General features: G+C 39.6%; 1 long non-coding RNA gene across 1 annotated transcript in view; it reads right to left on the bottom strand.

The window, feature by feature from the left end:
* The window catches only part of LOC120521654, a 20438-nt gene extending 7851 nt beyond the window's left edge, over positions 1-12587 (bottom strand). Inside the window, exons 1-2 of the long non-coding RNA XR_005632182.1 lie at positions 12523-12587; positions 8173-8177 (exon numbers count right to left, since the gene is read on the bottom strand). This is a non-coding gene — a long non-coding RNA (uncharacterized LOC120521654). The remainder of the gene's footprint in view (positions 1-8172; positions 8178-12522) is intronic.

Genomic DNA, 12587 nt, shown 5'->3' with positions numbered 1-12587 from the left:
TATCTCAGGGCACAACGTGAGCTACCACAGCTATGCTGATGACACACAGCTGTACTTCTCAATAGCTCCTGATGACCCCGATTCTATTGATTCACTAACAGAATGTCTGACTAGTATCTCAGAATGGATGAATAGTAACTTTCTCAAGTTAAATAAAGAGAAAATTGAAATTTTAGTGATCAGCAATAATGGATACAATGAGGCTATTAGAAATAAACTGGATACATTAGGATTAAAAGTCAAGACGGAGGTAAAAAGCTTAGGGGTGAATGTTGACTGTAATCTGAATTTTAAATCACATATTAATCAGATCACTAGGACAGCATTTTTTCACTTAAGAAACATAAGTAAAGTTAGACCTCTTTTATCACTGAAAGATGCTGAGAAATTAGTTCACAAGTTTGTTTTCAGTCAACTAGATTACTGCAACGCACTCCTCTCAGGACTACCAAAAAAAGATATAAATCACTTACAACGAGTGCAGAATGCAGCTGCTAGAATCCTAACTAGGAAAAGAAAATCAGAACACATCACACCAGTCTTAGCGTCACTACACTGGTTACCTGTGTCATTCAGAATTGACTTTAAAATTCTGCTTATGGTTTATAGAGCCTTAAATAATCTAAGCCCCATCTTATATATCGGAATGTCTGACACCTTATATTCCAAATCGTAACCTTAGATCCTCAAATGAGTGTCTCCTTAGAATTCCAAGAACAAAACTTAAAAGAAGTGGTGAGGCGGGTGGCCTTCTGCTGCTATGCACCTAAAATCTGGAATAGCCTGCCAATAGGAATTCGCCAGGCTGATACAGTAGAGCACTTTAAAACACTGCTGAAAACACATTACTTTAACATGGCCTTTCTATAACTTCATTTTAATCGTAATTTAACTTAATCCTGATACTCTATATGTTCAATTCATCATAATAACTATTCATGGTGGCTCTAAAATCCGTACTGACCCCTACTCTCTTTTCTGTTTCTTTTTCCATTTTCTTTGTGGTGGTGGCCTGCGCCACCTCCACCTACTCAAAGCTTCATGATGCTCCAACAATGATGGACGGATTAAAAGGCAGAAGTCTACTTGACCATCATCATCATCAAGCCCTTCCGTGAGAATCCTAAATCCAAAGAGGACTGTTTCATTTATGTTAGGTAGAATGTCCAGAGGGGACTGGGTGGTCTAATGGTCTGGAATCCCTACAGATTTTATTTTTTCTCCAGCCGTCTGGAGTTTTTTTGTTTTTTCTGTCCCCCTGGCCATTGGACCTTACTCTTATTCGATGTTAATTAATGTTGATTTATTTTGTTTTATAATTGTGTCTTTCATTTTTCTATTCTTTAATATGTAAAGCACTTTGAGCTACTGTTTGTATGAAAATGTGCTATATAAATAAATGTTGTTGTTGTTGTTGCAAATCCGAGAGGAGAACTTGCGTACGACAGGGTATGAGGTACCGTGGAAAAGTGTGTGGCTTTACGCCAAGTTTAAGTTTTATACATCGCGATTTGAACGTGGAAACGTTATTACACAACATTTCTGTGCGTATGCACCGTTTATACATGAGGCCCCAGGTATAATTGAATTAGAGGCCCACCTTCCACCACAAAGTTATATAATTAAACTACACAAAGTGGATCAGCTAGAACACAACAGGAGAAGAAGATGAAGATGCCTGAACAGGGGTAGCAGCAACAGAACACTTCAAATAAGAAGAATTACAAAAACAAAATACACAAAATAATCAAACCCCAAGATACATGAGGGACTTGGAGCTGCTTAAAGGTCAGCACAGGCTGCTGTGAGCTCAGACGTTCAAGTCAATGGTCTGCTTTAATTGTTTTGTAGGATAGAAAAGAAAAGACTGACCGCTGGGTCCCTCACAATAAAAAAATCTGTAAGTTTAACAACTTTCAAACAATGACCAGACACAAATCTTTCATACAAATTATGTTTTTAAACAAGTGGCAGAGCTCAGTTCAGATGGGAATCCCTTTTCTGTGCTTTCCAAATGAATCATTTAGGATGTTAGCTAATGTCAAAAAAGCAGTCAAAGTACAAAGCAAACATTCAAATACCAAATCAAAATCAGAACCAAAACAAACTACATCAACACCAAAAATGCTTTCTGTAGTTATTTGCTAGGCACATTTTTTTCTAATCCTTATTATAATTAGTTAAACTTTAGACACCACTTAAAATGAGCAGCTTACTCAAGCTGTGTGAAAAACTATTTGCCCCCTTCCTGATTTTTTATTCTTTTGCATGTTTGTCACACAAAATGTTTCTGATCATCAAACACATTTAACCATTAGTCAAATATAACACAAATAAACACAAAATGCAGTTTTTAAATGATGGTTTTTATTATTTAGGGAGAGAAAAAATCCAAACTTACATGGCCCTGTGTGAAAAAGTAATTGCCCCCTTGTTCAAAAATAACCTAACTGTGGTGTATCACACCTGAGTTCAATTTCCTGATTACTGCCACACCTGTTTCAGTCAAGAAATCACTTCAATAGGAGCTGCCTGACACAGAGAAGTAGACCAAAAGCACCTCAAAAGCTAGACATCATGCCAAGATCCAAAGAAATTCAGGAACAAATGAGAACAGAAGTAATTGAGATCTATAAGTCTGGTAAAGGTTATAAAGCCATTTCTAAAGCTTTGGGACTCCAGTGAACCACAGTGAGAGCCATTATCCACAAATGGCAAAAACATGGAACAGTGGTGAACCTTCCCAGGAGTGGCCGGCCGACCAAAATTACCCCAAGAGCGCAGAGACGACTCATCCGAGAGGTCACAAAAGACCCCAGGACAACGTTTAAAGAACTGCAGGCCTCACTTGCCTCAATTAAGGTCAGTGTTCACGACTCCACCATAAGAAAGAGACTGGGCAAAAACAGCCTGCATGGCAGATTTCCAAGACGCAAACCACAGTTAAGCAAAAATAACATTAGGGCTCGTCTCAATTTTGCTAAAAAACATCTCAGTGATTGCCAAGACTTTTGGGAAAATACCTTGTGGACTGATGAGACAAAAGTTGAACTTCTTGGAAGGCAAATGTCCCGTTACATCTGGCGTAAAAGGAAAACAGCATTTCAGAAAAGAACATCATACCAACAGTAAAATATGGTGGTGGTAGTGTGATGGTCTGGGGTTGTTTTGCTGCTTCAGGACCTGGAAGGCTTGCTGTGATAGATGGAACCATGAATTCTACTGTCTATCAAAAAATCCTGAAGGAGAATGTCCGGCCATCTGTTCGTCAACTCAAGCTGAACACACCAGCAAATCCACCTCTGAATGGCTGAAGAAAAACAAAATGAAGACTTTGGAGTGGCCTAGTCAAAGTCCTGACCTGAATCCAATTGAGATGCTATGGCATGACCTTAAAAAAGTGGTTCATGCTAGAAAACCCTCAAATAAAGCTGAATTACAACAATGATAAGGTGCCACATGAGAGGTTGGGCATCAAGTTAATATATATAAATGATTTAGATAGGAATATAAGTAACAAGCTGGTTAAGTTTGCAGATGATACCAAGATAGGTGGATTAGCAGATAATTTGGAATCCGTTATATCATCACAGAAGGACTTGGATAGCAGACAGGCTTGGGCAGATTTGTGGCAAATGAAATTTAATGTCAGTAAATGTAAAGTATTACACATAGGAAGTAAAAATATTAGGTTTGAATACACAATGGGCGGTCTGAAAATCGAGAGTACACCTTATGAGAAGGATTTAGGAGTCATAGTGGACTCTAAGCTATCAACTTCCAGACAGTGTTCAGAAGCTATTAAGAAGGCTAACAGAATGTTAGGTTATATAGCGCCTTGATCTGTGGAGTACAAGTCACAGGAGGTTCTGCTCAACCTTTATAACACACTGGTGAAGCCTCATCTTGAGTACTGTGTGCAGTTTTGGTCTCCAGGCTACAAAAAGGACATAGCAGCACAAGAAAAGGTCCAGAGTAGAGCGACTAGGCTGATTCCAGGTCTACAGGGGTTGAATTCTGAGGAAAGATTAAAAGAGCTGAGCCTTTACAGTTTAAGCAAAAGAAGATTAAGAGGTGACATGATTGAAGTGTTTAAAATTATGAAGGGAATTAGTACAGTGGATCGAGACTTGTATTTTAAAATGAACTCATCAAGAACACGGGGACACAGTTGGAAACTTGTTAAGGGTAAATTTCGCACAAACATTAGGAAGTTTTTCTTTACACAAAGAACGATAGACACTTGGAATAAGCTACCAAGTAATGTGGTAGACAGTAAGACGTTAGGGACTTTCAAAACTCGACTTGATGTTTTCTTGGAGGAAACAAGTGGATAGAACTGGCGAGCTTTGTTGGGCTGAATGGCCTGTTCTCGTCTAGATTGTTCTAATTCTAATTCTAATTCTGCAAACATGAGTGGGCCAAAATTCCTCCAGAGTGCTGTAAAAGACTCATTGCAAGTTATTGCAAACGCTTGATTGCAGTTATTGCTGCTAAGGGTGGCCCAACCAGTTATTAGGTTCAGGGGGCAATTACTTTTTCACACAGGGCCATGTAGGTTTGTTTTTTTTTTTTCTCTAAATAATAAAAACCATCCTTTAAAAACTGCATTTTGTGTTTACTTGTGTTATATTTGACTAATGGTTAAATGTGTTTGATGATCAGAAACATTTTGTGTGACAAACATGCAAAAGAATAAGAAATCAGGAAGGGGGCAAATAGTTTTTCACACCACTGTATATTACTGCAGCCATGATGTCCCTGGTCTCGTGTCACATGCCTCATGTGGCTAACAACCACACAACATCAAAGCAACTTAACACACAAAATGGCTGCACTTATAAAATGTAACAAAACAAAATGGAGGCCATTAGGCGCATAAATACATAAAACCACTCAGCCCATCAAAAAAAACAAGTAATCAAAATGTTTACATAAAATAGTCAGCAGAATGAAAATAAAGATAGAAATAAATAAATCTGAAAATTTAAAACATGTCTAATCTGCTGTAATCGAGGAGGGCAGATTTAACAGAAAAGGTGCCAGGAGGTGACCCTTAGCCAAAACAAACACACAAAATTTAGAATGGGAAGATCAAAATGCACAAAATTTATGTCATGAAAACCAAATCAAAACGAAGTCATTGCTAAAGTTAATTTAACGGGAAACAAAACAAATTAACATACAAAATAAACAGCACGGCAAGACCCTTAAAGCACTACATCAGTGACATCACAGGTCGCGACCTCCTAGAATGATTACCTAACAACACCATAGCAACTGCTACACCAAATAATGGCACCTATACAAATTGAACTGGCTACTGATAAAAAGCAAAATTAATTTAACTACTTTAAATAAAGTTAAAAATAAAATATTATTATCAAAATTGAAATCTACATACAACAAAACCCATGGATATGAAAAAGATCAGAAAAGCATAACAGCAAAGTCATAAAAACTTTAAATCAGGCATACTTCGGAGGCTGTAAATTAATGAATAAAGATCCATCCATCCATTTTCTAACCCGCTGAGTCCGAATAGGGTCACGGGGGTCTGCTGGAGCCAATCCCAGCCAACACAGGGCACAAGGCAGGAACCAATCCTGGGCAGGGTGCCAACCCACCGCAGGACACACACAAACACACCCACTACACACCAGGGCCAATTCAGAATCGCCAATCCACCTAACCTGCATGTCTTTGGATTGTGGGAGGAAACCGGAGCACCCGGAGGAAGCCCACGCGAACACGGGAGAACATACAAACTCGCAGGGAGGACCGGAAGTGAACCCGGGTCTCCTAACTACGAGGCAGCAGCGCCACCGTGCCGCCCAATGAATAAAGAGTTTGTTTTATTTTTATTGTGCACAAGTCAATCCTGGGAATGCCCAAGTCCTGTCCCTGAGCTCACTAGCCTTGTGTCACACATACACCCAGCTATGTTTACCTCTGGTGTCCTTAACACTAGGATTACCAGAGTCTATGAAAAAACTTGTAGATCCAGCCCACCTTAAAACCGTTCGCACCTCTCCGCCAGCGTCTTTTGTCATCTAAATGTGCCGATAAAGACAAGCTGCAAGCAGCCGGCTATTCCATCCCCCCACTGACTTAGAACGTGCATGAACTTCTCCCAGCTCGTTATATAATAAATAGATCATTATTTGGAACACACGCATATAATGTGTGTTCCGTTTCTACAGTAATCTGTGTAAACACATTGTTAAAACAGAAACTTTTTCATATTTTAGTAATAAATGTTACAAAATGTAGGCATAAACATGCAATACAATAGCTTCCTTGGCTTAGTGGTAAGATTTACTGACTCGGAGCGTAACCGTGCTTCAGAGACCTGAGTTCAATTCTCCACTGGGGATTAACCTCAAATGGACATAAAATTTATAAATTGGTACGAACTGTCACTTAATGAGATCATTATATTTTCATGTGGGATGCTCCTTTTAAAATATTTTTTAACAATTGAGACTGCAATTAACATGAACAAGTGTCCTTATAACTGTTATTTTTAAGATCCATAACACACAGACAGACAGAGCACTGCGTAATAGACAGACAGACAGGCAGAGAAGTCACTATAAACAGGGAAGGCACATGTACTGAAAGGAAAAAAAGATCAACATGTGCGTTGACCCTGCTGCACTGAATAAGCTCACGCACTCTAACAAAACCCGATCTGACTCTAAGTAACAGTGCTGGTACGGTTGGTTGCGTTAGAGCGCGTGAGCTTATTCAGTGCAGCAGGGTCAACGCACATGTTGATCTTTTTTTATTTTCAGTACATGTGCCTTCCCTCGACTAATATGCGCAATCCTTGGCGCAGACCACCTTTGAAAGGACTTGGCACTAAACTTATGACTGCCTTAACAATGCCAGTTTTGCCCACTGTAAGGGCTGAACCTCCAAACCCACTTAGTAGTGCTGCGACTCTTGCTGAGTTTTTCAACAAAAATCCTGCCAGGATCACAGACCACCATCTGCTCCCGGTTTATGACCTCTGTAAAGATCAGATCTGACTGAGTTCATCATGTTATGTCGCTGACCTCTGAAGGCCTTTACTAGGGATGTCTCGCCCTGCTGGGGTAAATCTTAATGAGAGGTCACTCATTCTATAGACCCTCTGACCCTCCAATGATTTCATTATTAATGAAATAACATCAAGCTTTACTTCAATCTAAATGGATGTTTATTTGGAGAGGAACCAAACATTTCAAATACTACAAGTGCAACACGTGACCTGAGCGATTCAAATCAAAGTCCACACAGCAAGCTTCACTGCTTTTTTGTCATTTTACTTGTTGCAGTTTTTATCTTCTTAGTCCAGCTGAGATGTTCTTTTAGAGTTGAAGTCACTGCACACTCGTTTTCTTTTATGCGTAGAGTGTTGGGATGGCACAGGTTACTAATCTAACAGTGATGTTAAAGAAGTGCCTCCAGATCCTCTATTTTATAGAGATGGCTGATTATATGAGGTTTATCAATAGTCGCATCAGCCAAAATCAGACAGCTGATCATTTCCAATGGCCTTGTCAGTGAAGCAGCTTCTCGCTAAAGACAACACCATGTAGACGAGCAGACACACAGGTTACATTATGTGAGCTTCACGCGTTTACAGTCTAACAATTATTACTCTGTATTAGTATTTGGTTTTACATTTGCATATCCCCAGTATCTTCGGTCTAATTTGCATGCATCCCAGTATCCTATTCCTCTTGATAAACATTCATTCATTCCTGAGTCATTGTCATATGTGTTCTTTCAACCCTTTCTCTGTCACTGTAAAAAGTCACCTGCCACCTGAGTGTCTGCTTTAACAGACACAATCAGACACCACGATAGCTTCTTCTCTATTAGCTTTACAATACAGTCGCATTTATAGTTTCCTTTCACTTAAAAGTGCTATCTTATCAAAATAATCCTAAAATAATCCTAATAGCCACACAAATTAAATATTATGAGTTTTATTTAACAAACCATAAAAACAAACCGTGTTTGTCACAGAAGCAGAGACGAGTCTTCAGTATGCTGCACCACACAACACAGAGAAGATGGAGGCCTGTTATTTACCAGTAAACTGTTAAGATTGGCATCTTCATGAAATTACAAACATGTAACGCTGAGAGTAAAAAAGAAATCAATGAAGACAGTGAAGACCTGACCTCACAACAGTCAGTGACCACAATGGTGGACTGCAAATGGCTTCGGGCTCGCTGTGATTTGGAAATAGAAAGGGCAGATTCCCAAAACAAAGAGATGGATTTTATGAATGATCCTCTTTTACATTTCCACAGATTTCTAATTTATGTTGCCAAATTAAAGCTCAAAATGTATTGTACGTTTTCTGGCCAGCATGTGCATACCTGAAGTTCCATCCATCCATTATCCAACTCGCTATATATGAGCACAGGATTTGTATTGTTAGAAATTGTTCAGTTTGGTCACATTGTACTAACCCCACTATGTGAGTCTTGATTGTAACACTCCCAGGGTCATCACTTATTTGTGTGAAACAAAAATGACAGCATTTATAAAAATGGAGAGCAAACCTTCAGAAATGAAGTATCTAAGAAAACTGATCAGACAGAAGCCTCTTGTGACGAGGTGGACATTGTAATTCAACTCAAAGTCATTCATGTCTGTTTTCTTTTTTTTCAGAGATGGCACAACACCCAGGTATGTCCACCATTTTGTTATTTGGGTTATTTCTCAGCTTCAACCATGGACCACCCAGCATGACCAAAAAGACATCACAGATGTCACCGGCAGTTTGCTCCAGCTGGAGGATCCCACCTGAACAGTCAGCTGTTGAGCCTCAATTTGCATTTGTCAGTTTAATTAGAGTAGCCACTCAATCTGATTGGATATTGTAAACTAAATGGAAGGGGGGGTGAAGGTTTGTGACCAAAGCACCTTTAATGGCTGCAGCCCTGAGTTGGTTTAAGCAAATCTGCTTATGAATGTCAGATTATTACAAAGATATTACAAGTATACATAGTGTGACAACACTAGAGGATGTAGCAGCCACTTAACCCAACACAGACAGACGCTGGAGGCACACTTATAAAAGCACAAGATGTTTTTATTTCTTTTCCTCCTGGGAAACGCCTTCCCCATTTCCCACAGGCCAAACACAGTCCCACATGCACAATAATACACAATAATTCTTCTTTCTCTTCTCCACTCATCCTCGACAAGTTTCATCCGACTCTGGCTCCCCAAGTATTCTCCGCTGGCCCCTTATATAAGGCACCCGGAAGTGCTTCAGGTGTTCGTTGCCCCACTTCCGGGAACACTTCTGGGTGTGGAGGAAGGACCACCTACACGGACTCAGGAACAGCTGCAGTGCCCCCTGGTGGCACCCCCGGATCCCAACTGGCAGGAGTCCGATGCACCTCTGCCACCCAAGGGGGCTACCATCTAGCATTTTGGGGGAAGTAATGCTCTGTCCACACCTGTCCCGGCCAGGCAAGGGTCCCAGCCAACCACAACAATAGTTTAGTGAAAATTCTTTGATAGAGGGGTTTCTATTTACTAAAATACAAGATTTCATAAAACTCGCCTGCTTGCCATTTCACCAGTGTTTGTTTATTAGACTTTTCAAACTGCATTTGCTATGAGGGACTAAGAAAAGGCCCAACTCTAAATAAGAGCAATGGGGGAGCAGGTAACAGGACAACAAAATGGCACACAGACGTCAACCTGTCTGGGCTTTAATTCTCACCAAATTATTAGGCTGCAGCCCAGTTTTTCCATAAAACAATTCAATAAGCCCTCTGAAGTAACCTTTATAAACCCTCAAAAGTGGTGCAAGAAACTGTGAAAAAAGTATTAATTACTAGAGTAATGGTGTGGGCTTGCATGGCACATTCTGAGAACTCCAAGTGATGTTCTTTTTACTGACGTGTTTTACTGTCGTTTTGTAATCCGCACTCAGGACAACAAAGTCAGCTGACAGTTTAGACCATGAGGGACTGTAATGACCTGGTAGTCATGTGATGAAAGGTCCTGAACTACAACAAGAGATTTTAATAGAAACAAAAGCCTTCCAAATAAATTACATTTCCAATGTGGATTTGAATTCAAATACAAATCCAGCCCAAGTAGCAACTCTTTGCCTGAGATAAACTAGAGGCAATGGAGGAAACATGTCCACCATATAGGCACGAGTGTGGAGAGAAGAGGTGAGAGGAGCAACAGGGCAGTTGAGACTGAAGTGTTTTCATTGATTCAGCTGAGGGGTTCACTTCAGCATCTTTTATCACAACATGGATGGCTTCTGTTCAGCCACATTTAGCATATGAACAATTGAGTCCATGTAGGAGTTGAGATTGATGTGCATTTACTTGACAATATGCAGGTGTACCAGACTGATTTTGAACCCTGATGTCACAGCTCCTTCAATGCTCTCCTTCTTTATTTCCTCACTGCAGCTTTGAATCTGAGGTTTTCTAAAGTCATTAACACTAGAATTACCAGAGCCTACGAAAAAACTTGTAGGTCCATCCCACCTTAAATCGCTTCTTAAAACTGTTCTCACCTCTCCGCCAGTGTCTTTTGTTAATCTAAATGTGCTGATAAAAGAAAAGCTGCAAGTAGCCGGCTATTCCATCCCCCACTGACTTAGAACGTGCACAAACTTCTCCCAGCTCATGCCTTGATTGATTTTCTGGGATTGAAGTGGAGTTTTAGACTGAAAATAATAGATCGTTGGTTGGAACACACGCATTTCATGTCTGTTCCGTTTCTACAGTAATCCGTGTAAACACATTTTTAAAACAGAAACGTTTTTCATATTGTAGTAGTAAATGACAAAATGTAAGCATAAACTATATAATGTATGAAGCCTGAAGTCCAGATATCAAACACTTTCACAAAAGGTACAAATATAACATAACAGGTATACTTTTATTCAAAAATATAACTGCAGAAAAAAACCGCCTTAGCATTCCACATTTGACACATACTTACTACAGCTGTCATGGTAGCATAATGGTATCAGCCGCTGACTAGTATCCACAAGGTCATGAGTTCGATCCCACGTGGTTCAGTTTTGAGAAGTAAACTGCTCTGATTCTTACTATTTTAGAATAAAAACATGCATTTGATTTCAGTATGTAACAGCCAGTAATTTATGATACTTGTAAAGGTTCGTTTTTTTTTTTTTTTTATTCACTTTTCATTCTCTCGGTCGTGTTCACGATCCTTCCCTGCCCCCTATCTGAGAATGCTGTTTTCACATAAAGATGCGCTGTAGCTCTGCAGCGTACTTGTGACTGCATTCTCGTACCAATGCTTGCGAACTGAAGTGAAGTGTCTATTTTTTTGAGCTGACGCTGTTCGTTTTCAAATAATATTGCATTAGTGCGATGATATTTTACATATATTGTCTCTTTCATTCATCTTGCGGTTTGTAATCAGTGACCGCGTGTTTTTTCCCCGATCTTGCCAGTTCGCATGTTGCTGTATGGTGCTGTTTCTTTTGTACTCCAGGACATGCAGAGGACAGAATAGTACAGAGCAGTAAGTTCAGCGCTATATGCAATCAGACAGAAAGACAGACAGGCAGAGAAGGCACTAGATATATAAATAAACAGGGAAGGCACTGTATAATAGATATATAAAAAACAGCTAAGGGGATAGATATATAGATAGGTAGGAAGGAAAGGCACTATATGATAGGCAGACAGGGAAGCTCCTATATAATAATAAAATTACTGTTGTTACTATGTAGATAGACAGGGAGTTCAGGCAGGCAGAACGGCGAAGGTTAAAAATAAATACATTTTCTCCCCAGCGGGGAACCTTTACAAGTATCATGAATCACACCGGCTGTTGCAGACTGAAATCAAATGTATGTTTTTATTCTAAAACAGTAAAACTAAGAGCAGTTTACTTCTCAAAACAGAGTGGTGCAGGATCAAACTCACGACCTTTTGATTCCCAGTCGCGAGCTGATTCTATTGTGCCACGGAGGCAGTCATAATAAATGGGTGTCAATGTCGCATGTTAAGGCGGCTTTTTGTTTCTGCAGTTATATTTTTGAATAAAAGCGCAATTGTTGTGTTAGATTTGTATCTTTTGTGAAATTATTTCTTTGATACTTCAGGCTTCATACATTATATAGTTTATGCCTACATTTTGTCATCTACTAGTAGAATATAAAAAACGTTTCTGTTTTAACAATGTGTTTACACAGATTACTGTAGAAACGGAACAGACATGAAATGCATGTGTTCCAACCAACGATCTATTATTTCCAGTCTAAAACTCCACTTCAATCCCAGAAAATCAATCAAGGCATGAGCTGAGAGAAGTTTGTGTACGTTCTAAGTCGGTGGGGGGATGGAATAGCCGGCTGCTTGCTGCCTGATTTTTATCAGCACATTTAGATGACAAAAGACGCTGGTGGAGAGCTGTGAACGATTTTAAGAAGCGATTTAAGGTGGAACGGAATTACGAGTTTTTTCGTAGGCTCTGGTAATTCTAGTGTTAATGGATTCTCACATGAAGATCTCCTCAAGATCACAGAGAACTACAAGCCTCAGCTGGCCTACATGATGAACTTCGAC

The sequence above is a fragment of the Polypterus senegalus genome, chromosome 2 (genome assembly GCF_016835505.1).
Source record: "Polypterus senegalus isolate Bchr_013 chromosome 2, ASM1683550v1, whole genome shotgun sequence".
Lineage (NCBI taxonomy): Eukaryota > Metazoa > Chordata > Cladistia > Polypteriformes > Polypteridae > Polypterus > Polypterus senegalus.
The sequence above is the reverse complement of the archived record's forward strand: the minus strand, read 5'-3'. Positions and strand labels throughout refer to the sequence as shown.